Raw genomic sequence first — 10,881 nt, 5'->3', positions numbered from 1 at the left:
GATAGTACTTCAGCTGTACATTTCATGGACATTTTCTTATCCAACTTTTTATAAAAAAACAAAGATTACATTCTCTTTTTTAGGGATGGAGCTATAGCTCAGTAGTAGAGCATATTCACTTTCTTGCAGGAGGGCATGGGCTCAGCTAGCATTTTGAGTAAAACGGATCTGGGGGCAGGTGATGGGAAAGATTTCTGCATGAGATGGAGAATTGCAGCCAGTCAGAGTTGACTGTTCTGGGCTAAAACTGAATCACTCTTCTGCATTTATTTCCCTATAGGATCACAGGAGGCTGCCCTATACAGAGTCAAACCACTGGTCCATCTAGCACAGAATTGTCTGAAATGAGTGGAACCAGCTCTCCAGGATTTCAGATTTGATTCTCTCCCAACCCTGGGATCTGAATGCTAAGCAGATGTTCTTCCCAGCCTTTCTCAACTATGGTCCCCAGATGTTGTTGAGCTACAACTCTCATCATCCTTAGCTAGCAGGACCTGGGGGTCGGGGATGATGGCAGTAGTAGCCCAACAACATCTGGGGACCCAAGGTGGAGAAAGGCTGGCCTAAGCATTGAGCTACAGCCCTTTGTGTGAAAAATGTGCTAATGGGGAAGGGAAACTCCATGGGTGTGGAGCATGCATACATTCTGACAGAACTGGTGATGTATTCGGTAACCTTGACAGGTTGTTGTTTTTTTAATCAGCAGTTGGGGGTGGCAGTTCCTCCCCATTTCCCAATGTGTCTTCATTTGTTAAAGGAAGACAGGGAAAGAGAAAAGAATATATATGCAGTGTGGAGCTGCATGGAAGCATCCTTGCAAAAGGCCATTTGTGTTCTCTGGAATAGGCCAAATGCATATTCAATGAGTTCAAGCAGAAGCCGGTGTCTGAGAATTCTTGTTTGGGGAGCCATGATGGAGCAAGGTTTCTGGGTTTTCAGACATCTCTCCCTCCCTAGCACTTCCCTTAATAATAAACAGATCTTTCCCTCTCCCTGAAAACAGTGGAAAACCCTGGGCTGAATACTTTTTGCCCAGTGCTGGGTGACCATCAAGTTGGTACCCAGAAACCTGTCACCTGTGCCCTCTATGAAAAGTTCTGTAAAGTTTTGCTTCCCTGTCCCCTACCTTAAAAAAAAAGAGTGCTAATGTCACTTTAGACTTAGAATTCCAGTCCTCAGTCTGTTTTTACTAGACCTTTTTGCACAGACCTTTTTACACAGACCTTGCGGCACGTGAATAGGACTGAGGACATTTAATGTGTTTACTGAAAACCCAGCACAGTGTGGGACAAAGTGCATGCTGTAAGGTAGTGCTTTATCCTGTCCTAGCATAAGTCAATATTTCTTCCTAGTTAAACTTTTCCCTTATTGGATTTTGCAAGAGGAAAAGTACACAACAAAGTGCATAGAACAGTCCGACTCCAAATACACCCAATAAAATGGATATCCGTATCTCGGAGACACGTTGACACACGGAAAGAAGTTAAAGGTCCTTTGCTGTGATTGTTTCGATCTGCAACATCCTCCTAAAACATACATCCTTTGTCAGAGGAAGGGAACCTTTGCATCTGACCCAATGACACACTGTTGCGCAATAGAACCCCCAATAGAAATTAATCCAAAATTATTTAAGAAACAAGATGGAGAAGGTGTTTCAGTATGCATAGCTGAGACCTCTCACTCTCTTGGGAAGCCTCTGATTCCACTGCCAGGAGTTTGTAGCTGTGGCGCTGCCCTGCTGAATGTTGAAGTTCACTAAAACTCGTTTTGAGGATGGATGTTAAGGGAAATGCAAAAATTGATAAGGCGGGTGGTAGTGGAGGGAGCTGTTTCAGGGCATAATGGGAAAAGACTCAAGCCAGTAGTCTCTTAATAGTCTTGAAATGGAATAGATGACCTGTTCTGTTGTCGGACAGTCTGACATAAATCCCATTAGGATCAATGAGACTTACACTCAGGTAAATGTGTGACGCATTGCAGGCAGGCTTAATTGTATTATATTGTGCTGGTCACAAAGACGATTTGGTTGTATCAAAGGGGAAAGGGTCCAAGATGCAATGACTATGCTCCCTTTAGAAAATTATATTTCAAGTCAGTTATTCAAAACTGTCTTTCACACTAATTGGAATACTGTGGGGGCCCCTATATATGCCACAGGCAGATCTGATTGACTGCCGACTTACATAATTTCAATGGCAGATTATTACACCTTGCGAAAACACACACACCTTTCATTTGGAGTTGGTTTGTTCGCTTAACATCTAGTTGGGAGAAGCATTCCGATGTACTCAAAAACTTGGTCGCAACTCTGATTTTTTTTAGAAATACATTAAAAAGAGCTGGCCTTTACTTTGAAAAGGAAACCCTCCCTTAACTACTGACAGTTCATTTCTGGGAATGAAGCATGTTGACCATAGTCAAGTACATAGAAAGAGATGGGGGAATTTTTTTTTGCCACTTACTCCACCCAGCTGAGAAGAAGCAGTGGGACTGAAGCCAAAATGTCTGCAATGTTTGCTCAGCTGTTATCCTGACAGAACCCGCTCAGATATTGTTTGCAGCGTAAAAAGCCCTGAACTCCCATCACCTGCAAAGGTCTAAAAGCTACATCAAGGGACAAATGTCATGGTTTGGATACAGCTCTGACAAGACTAAACAGCAGAAGACATGTACTGTACACTGTTGGAATTTTTCACATTTCTTTCTTTTTTAAACTTAAAAAGGTAAAGGGACCTCTGACCATTAGGTCCAGCCGTGACCGACTCTGGGGTTGTGGCACTCATCTCACTTTATTAGCCGAGGGAGCTAGCGTACAGCTTCCGGGTCATGTGGCCAGCATGACTAAGCCGCTTCTGGCAAACCAGAGCAGCACACAGAAACGCCGTTTACCTTCCCGCCGAAGTGGTACCTATTTATCTACTTGCACTTTGACGTGCTTTCAAACTGCTAGGTTGGCAGGAGCAGGGACTGAGCAACGGGAGCTCACCCCGTCACGGGGATTTGAACCGCTGACCTTCTGATCGGCAAGTCCTAGGCTCTGTGGTTTAACCCACACCACCACCTGGGTCCCTTTTAAAACTTAGGGATGCCTTAGACCAGTAGTTTCCAAAGTGCATCCTAGGGAGTCCCTTGGAAGCTCTGTGTTTCCCAAGAAAAATATCACTAATGGCAGCAGATCTTGCCTGAAAGATGTATTGGTTTATCACCACTGTGCTAGGTGGGTTTTCTTGCTAGGCACAGATGTGGGAGAGGGGAGAACGGGGGGATCCCCAAATTTTCTGGACCAGGGAGCACATTTGACAGAAGTAACTGTCACAGGTGCCACAAAATACCCATTTCGCAGAAAGAAAAAATGTCAGTGCTCAGAACTGTTCCGTCCCCCCACAAAATACCAGGCAAAATACAACGTGCCTTGTCAGCTAAACAGAGACAAAAAAGCAGGGGAAAACAGGCAATCTTCTCCCAACCAAACGACCATTTAAAAATAACGTTTAAAAATTTGGTAGGGGCAGGGAGGCCTTGGCAGGCACCAAGGGGGTTGCGGCAGGTGATGTGGTGCCCATGGGTACCATGTTGGAAACTCTAGGGAAAGGGTACAGTCTCTTCTCTGTTTCTCCAGGGCCACAGTGGGACCTTACAAATAAGGATGTCCAGCTCTCTATGTGAACTGACTGTGTTCTACAACAAACAAAATTTCCTTAGCATACAAATAGATGCGGGAAGGAATTCCTGAAGATGGAAGGTCTGGAAGCCATGTTTGATATGTCAAGAAGATAAGCTGTTCCATTCTCACAATCACCATCTATCCCCTAAAAGCTCCAGTAAACTCTTTCTATGGTATTTTGGCCACTATTACAGAAGGGTTAAAAAGCAGAGACATCACCTTGCCAACAAAGGTCTGTATAGTTAAAGCTATGGTTTTCCCAGTAGTGATGTATGGAAGTGAGAGCTGGACCATAAAGAAGGCTGATTGCCGAAGAATTGGTGTTTTTGAATTCTGGTGCTGGAGGAGACTCGTGAGAGTCCCATGGACTGCAAGAAGATCAAACCGATCCATTCTGAAGGAAATCAGCCCTGAGTGCTCACTGGAAGGACAGATCCTGAAGCTGAGGCTCCAATACTTTGGCCACCTCATGAGAAGAGAAGACTCCCTGGAAAAGACCCTGATGTTGGGAAAGATGGAGGGCACAAGGAGAAGGGGACGACAGAGGACGAGATGGTTGGACAGTGTTCTTGAAGCTACCAGCATGAGTTTGACCAAACTGTGGGAGGCAGTGGAAGACAGGAGTGCCTGGCGTGCTCTGGTCCAGGGGGTCACAAAGAGTTGGACACGACTAAACAACAACAACAACACAGATGGGTTAAAGAGGGAATTAGATCTGTTTCACAATGATGACAAAGGCTGCAATCCTAAACCCACATTCCTAAATGTGATGGAAACTAGTTTGACTCCAAAGGTGCTCCATTTGAAGAATGAAAAGACGCCCCCCCCCCGGAATGTCACCCCAGTAGACAGCCAGTTATAGAAGTTCCCCCCGCATTTCAGACCTAAATATACCAAGATACTATTAAGTCTTGAGAGCCTGTTATTTATTGTTGTGATTTTAATTTTTTCTTATGTAAATCTTCAAATCAAGTGCAAATTAGGTTCAAGAGGTCAAAGAGAAAAGGGAAACCGAAGAAGCCAAACAAATGTCCATGAGAGATTCAGAGGGTGGCAACACGAGAGAACGGGGCTCCCTGTTTGCGGAATCCTCTCCCAAGAGAGGTTCGTCTGGCGCCTTCATTATATACCTTTAGGCACCAGGCAAAAGCATTCCTCTTCAAGCAGGCCTTTGGGCTGTTTAACATCCTATTTCCTTTTAACATGTGGCTGTAGAAGGGTATGGGGGGAAGGCTATTCATTTGTTTGGGTTTTGTTCTTGTTTTTATTTTGTATTTTGAGTTTTTATCCCGTGAACTGCCCTGAGATCTACTGATGAAGGGCGGTATACAAATTTAATTAACTGCTTAATTATAAATAAAAAATGAAAAGTGTTCAACTTCACAGCCTTTACTAACTAGGTGTCCTCAAGCTGTTTTGTCCTGCAACTTCCATCTGCCCTGTAAACTGGGGTGGGGGGGTGGGGGCACCAGGTTGACAAAGAGTAATCTGCAGCATGTGAATTATACTTCTCAACAACTTTTTACACCCTGCCTATTAATAATTAGATTAGGATGCTCTCTCTCTCTCTCTCTCTCTCTCTCTCTCTCTCTCTCTCTCTCTCTCTCTCTCTGCCAAATTCTTGCACAATTTAAAAAGTGACTCAGCAGTTCATGACTTGGCAGATTTCTAGTCAGCTAAAGCCAGAAAAGCTTGAGGGAGTAGCCTGGGGCTATCGTGATTTACTCGTGTATAATATTATGGACCCGGTTTGCCCTTCTTATCTATGCTCTTGCTGCTGAACTGTCAAATTTTGTGCCAGAAGTAAAACAGAAGCTTAAAGCATTTCACGGATACCACTTTAATAACTGCCCTATCCAATGCCAAACTGACGTCATTGTTTTTAATGTTATCCCAGGGGTACAGGAAGGAGTGGCGCTGTGCAAGCTTCTATTTTGCAATTTAAGAACCTGCTCTTAAAAAGCAGGGTGGCCATGTGTCCTAGTTCTATTTGGAAGTATCCCCCATAACTGAAGGGTTGTCTGGTCCAAGTGCAGTTTAATCACAAGGAACCCTTATAAAGGAGATCAGGAGGGACCTTGAAGCTTGCAGTCCACAGTTGGCACCATGAGCAGCAGACAGGGCACACACAGGGCACACTCCACCTTCTCACAGTCTTCTCCACTATGGTGAGATGCGTAACCTCCAACATGTCCAGGCCCAAAACTGGGCAGTGCATCTTCCGGGCATTTTTTTTCCAGGCTCCAGGTCACGGTGTGAAATCGATTTCAATAAACATTCACAAACTTTTTATAGATAATAATCAGCTAAATAGTTTGAGGATCTATACAACTGTGTAACATGCAGAAAATAGCATTTTTAGAGAAACCAAAGACTGGAACTGAGGGAAGTCGGGGGGTGGGGGTGGGGTTCTGGGGGGGAGGGAGGAAAAATGGGGTGAAAAATAAGGATGATATGTTTCTGGATAATATTTTTTTAAAATTTTGAATAAAAAAGTTATTTAAAAAAGAAAAGAAAAAAAGATTAGACACCTACATCCAATGATTCTGAGCAGCAGAGACTTGACTGGAGAAAACAGAGAGCGTGGGAAGAAATTTAGAGAGGGAGAGAGAGAGAGAGAGAGGGAGCACTCAATGTTTTTTTTTAATAACTTTTTCAAAAATTAACTTTTTCAAATTCTTTTGAGCAAGCATCCGAATAAATCTCTCATATCCGTTGAAAAAAAGAAGAAGGTCACAGTGTGAAATCGTGGTGCTCAAAATGGCTATCATACCGTCACACGAGAAAACGGGGTGCCCCAGTTTTCCCAGGACAGTTGACGGATATGGAAATGTACCATACGTCTGTTAAATTGCAGCAATTATTTCTACATGTGCATCTACACACACACACACAATTAGTGTTGGAGAGATTTTGTGCAAATATTTATCTCTCATTTATTTATCGCGGTGCTAAGTGGCCACTGTGAATGACGGTGTGATGAAACTTTGGCATAAGCTACCCCAGAAAGAGTCAGAGAAACCTTAAACTCTGAAGAACTTTGTCACCAGTTCAAGCATGTTCTCACATGTCAGCTCGACTTCCTGGTAAACAAGGGTTTTGGAGGGGCCTTAGGCAAAACCCCCACCGTGATCTCCCTGCTCCTTCAGAAGAGCTGGTCAATGCATGCCAATACTCTCATTCCCCTCACATAAGTATATAGTATTGCGTAAGTATATAGATTTGATCCCCCCCCCCCTTTCCAAATGAACACATGTTCTGAGAGGCACAAAAGCACTTCACATTTCTATTAGATCTCAGCTGCAATGTAGGGTAAAGTTCAGCTTCCTTGTCCCTCTTTCCTGTTTTCTTGGCAGGCATTTTAAGGCTTACACTTAACCACAAGCAAAATGTTGCCAAGCTCTGTTTCCTTTCTTCTACAGGATTTCGCTTTAGTCCTTGCAAAGCTGACGGGGAATTTTTTAATTTTAAATATGCATAGGCTTTGTAAGCATTCACCCTGCCTTTATCTAAGAAAGAACTTTATATGAGTTATCAAAGCACTGCATTTTTGCAGATGGCAGAAAGTGAGGAGGAATTAAAGAACCTTTTAATGAGGGTGAAAGAGGAGAGCGCAAAATATGGTTTGAAGCTCAACATAAAAAAACACACGAAGATTGTGGCCACTGGTCCCATCACCTCCTGGCAAATAGAAGGGGAAGAAATAGAGGCAGTGAGAGATTTTACTTTCTTGGGCTCCATGATCACTGCAGATGGTGACAGCAGCCACATAATTAAAAGACGCCTGCTTCTTGGGAGAAAAGCAATGACAAACCTAGACAGCATCTTTAAAAGCAGAGACATCACCTTGCCGACAAAGGTTCGTATAGTTAAAGCTATAGTTTTCCCAGTAGTGATGTATGGAAGTGAGAGCTGGACCATAAAGAAGGCTGATCGCCGAAGAATTGATGCTTTTGAATTATGGTGCTGGAGGAGACTCTTGAGAGTCCCATGGACTGCAAGAAGATCAAACCTCTCCATTCTGAAGGAAATCAGCCCTGAGTGCTCACTGGAAGGACAGATCCTGAAGCTGAGGCTCCAATACTTTGGCCACCTCATGAGAAGAGAAGACTCCCAGGAAAATGCCCTCATGTTGGGAAAGATTGAGGGCACAAGGAGAAGGGGACGACAGAGGACGAGATGGTTGGACAGTGTTCTCGAAGCTACAAACATGAGTCTGACCAAACTGCGTGAGGCGGTGGAAGACAGGAGTGCCTGGCGTGCTCTGGTCCATGGGGTCACAAAGAGTTGGACGCGACTAAACAACTAAACAACAACAACAACAACAAGTAACAGGCATATTAATTTCCCCTGTACCATAAAATATATGCTGTTAAAAAAAATGAGGGCGGATGTCCTATGGTGAAAGAATGGGGGAGTTCTAGGAGGTTACTTAACTTTCTCAACAGGAGCAGTCCTTGAAAGGAAAAGCTATTCTCCTTTTGCAAATCAGGTGAACCTGGCAACCCTCAGCTTGGCTTATAATGGCAGTGATAGTTGTATGTATTGGTGCGTGGTCCTCCAATGAAAATATTAAATAATAAAAAAACTAAGGGCCTGATCACACCGAATAGTAACAGCAGTCAAGGAATGGAACAATGTGAATCCTCTCATCCTTGGTCACGCGACAACAGGCCATACTAGTTAATAGGCAGGACATAGCAGATAACACCAGTTTCCCCCCTCAAAATTGGCTGCCCTCTCTGTGTTTTCCTTTGCAGTATGGCTGCTCTCCAATGGAGATGTGCCCCCTTCCCTCAGGGTAGGACAGTTGCTCCACAGCCCTGTGGTGACAAGTTGCAAGAAGGAGCAGCTGTAAGCTGAATTTGGGCAACTTCATGAATATTGGGCAAGTTCAAGTCTTTCTTTGGGGCAAGAATGTTCTGTAGAGAATGAAACACGGTCAGCAAGAAGAGAAGAAGAAGAGAAGAGTTTGGATTTGATATCCCGCTTTATCACTACCGTAGGGAGTCTCAAAGCGGCTAACATTCTCCTTTCCCTTCCTCCCCCACAACAAACACTCTGTGAGGTGAGTGCAGTGGCGTAGCATGGGTTGTCAGCACCCGGCGCAAGGCAAGTAATTTGACCCCCTAACCTGTGCATTTGTGCCCCCTAACCCGTGGATTTGCGCCCCCTAACCCTAACCCCCAGATGTTGTGCCCGGTGCGGCCGGGCCCCCCTGCACCCCCCACGCTATGCCACTGGGTGAGTGGGGCTGAGAGACTGCTGAGAAGTGTGACTGGCCCAGGGTCACCCAGCAGCTGCATGTGGAGGAGCGGAGACGCGAACCCGGTTCCCCAGATTGAGTCTATCGCTCTTAACCACTACACCACACTGGCTCTGATATGGAAGTATAGCCAAGAAACTGTTCCGGGTTCTTAGCTGTGAGGTTGTGTTTGGGATAAAGCATGTTCTCCTTCATGGAGAGCATGTGTTGTGGTGGGGTCTAACAGGACACCCCCTCTTGGTTACAGGGCGGGACCGTTTGGATGGCCATGACTGTGATTGGGCCAATTTGGGTTGTTGGGAAGATTTTGATGTTACCGTTTAGAGGGTTGGCCCGAAGGTTATATATTCTTGGCACGCCAAGACTTCAAGGTGTGATGTGTACGCAGCCTTAGAGTTAAGAAAATAGAGGCATGGAAAAGTCATATGGTTCAACCTTGTAGGCAACCGGATCGTCACAACAGAAAATATAATCGGGGGACCACAGCTGAGGACCTGCCAAACTGACATCTGTGAACAAGGTAAGCTATATGTACCAGTGGTGGGTGACAACAGCAACAACAACAACAACAATAATAATGCCACTCATCTCCTCTGGGCCTCCTACCTTCAGAATCCATTTGATCATCAGAGTGATGATAAACTGTCTCAAGTCTCTCACCGTCATCTGACAGGCATCCCTTTTGCAGGGCACTGTAAGGCTTGCTTGCAAAGCAGCACTTTGTGACATCAGCTGCCAAACAGGGGCCAGGCTGCTGGGTTGTCAGCCAGCTCAATTAATAGAAATAAAATCAAGGGGTGTGTGGGTGTGGGTGTCAAAGAGTGCTGGGATGATGCCACCGTGGGTCTTCTAGTCCAACCCACGGCAATGCCAGGATCCTGCCCACAGCCAGCCCTGGCTGGGCTCCAAACTCCAACCATCTTCTTCCCAGCCAGATGCACTGCCCCCTTGCAATTCTGCATGGGGTGGAGAAAGGGGAGAGAGAAATGTTTTGCTCTCTGTCTCTCAGGACATGGATATGAGAGCCACACCATGCAGCCCTGTCAATATCTCAAAGGAATCCCTTGGAAGACGGTAGACTCTCCTTCCTTGAAGGTTTTTCAGCAGAGGTTGGATGGCCGTCTGCCATGGATGCTTTAGCTGATATTCCTGCATTGCAGGGAGTTAGACTAGATGACCCTCAGGGTCCCTCCCAACTCTACAATTCTATGATCCTATGATTTAAATTGCATCTAATGAGCATTTAAAGCACATGATATTCCCAAAATGATCCTGGGCATTGTCGCTTCTAGGCTCTTACCTTGGGAAACTCAGTCATAGCGGAGACTGTACAGCAGTACAGCAGGGTCCTTTCAGGCTTTGAAAGCGAGTTTGAATGTTGCAGGGGAGGCAGTTGAGAGTTTGTTGAGAGTGGTGGGTTCTAGAAGTGGGGGGGGGTGCAAGGGGGCAGCTTCTGATTGGCTGCAGGAGCTTCCTGCACTCAGAAGCTGTGTTGGACGTTCAGCTTCCAAAGGACATTCGCAAGCGTGTTCTCCTTCATGGAGAACACATGTTGCAGTGGGGTCAAACAGGATACCCCCTCTTGGTTACAGGGCAGGACTGTTTGGATGGCCATGACTGTGATTGGGCCAATTTGGGTTTTCAGATCAGAGGAAATGACTTCAGGTCTGGTTTTCACTTCTGCTCCTTTCCTTTTTTTCTTGTTGAAAACAGCATCTTCAGGTATTCCAGTTGCTGATTGTGGTCCTACCCTATCCCTACACCCCCCTTATAACATATATTCTCAGCGGAGGAACCAGCTTCACGAGTCAGGGTTATAAGCCGATTTATTAGAAAACCGACTAAGAGTTTGTTTTTAAACAAAGATCTCTGCTTGGTATGTAGTGAGAAGCAGAGATGCTTTGAAAGTGAAACAAAACTCAGCCGTTCTCCCAGCACTGAGGCTCATCCA

Source organism: Podarcis melisellensis (genome assembly GCF_964234715.1).
Source record: "Podarcis melisellensis genome assembly, chromosome: 1".
In the NCBI taxonomy this organism is placed as follows: domain Eukaryota; kingdom Metazoa; phylum Chordata; class Lepidosauria; order Squamata; family Lacertidae; genus Podarcis; species Podarcis melisellensis.
This window is presented reverse-complemented; position numbering follows the sequence as displayed.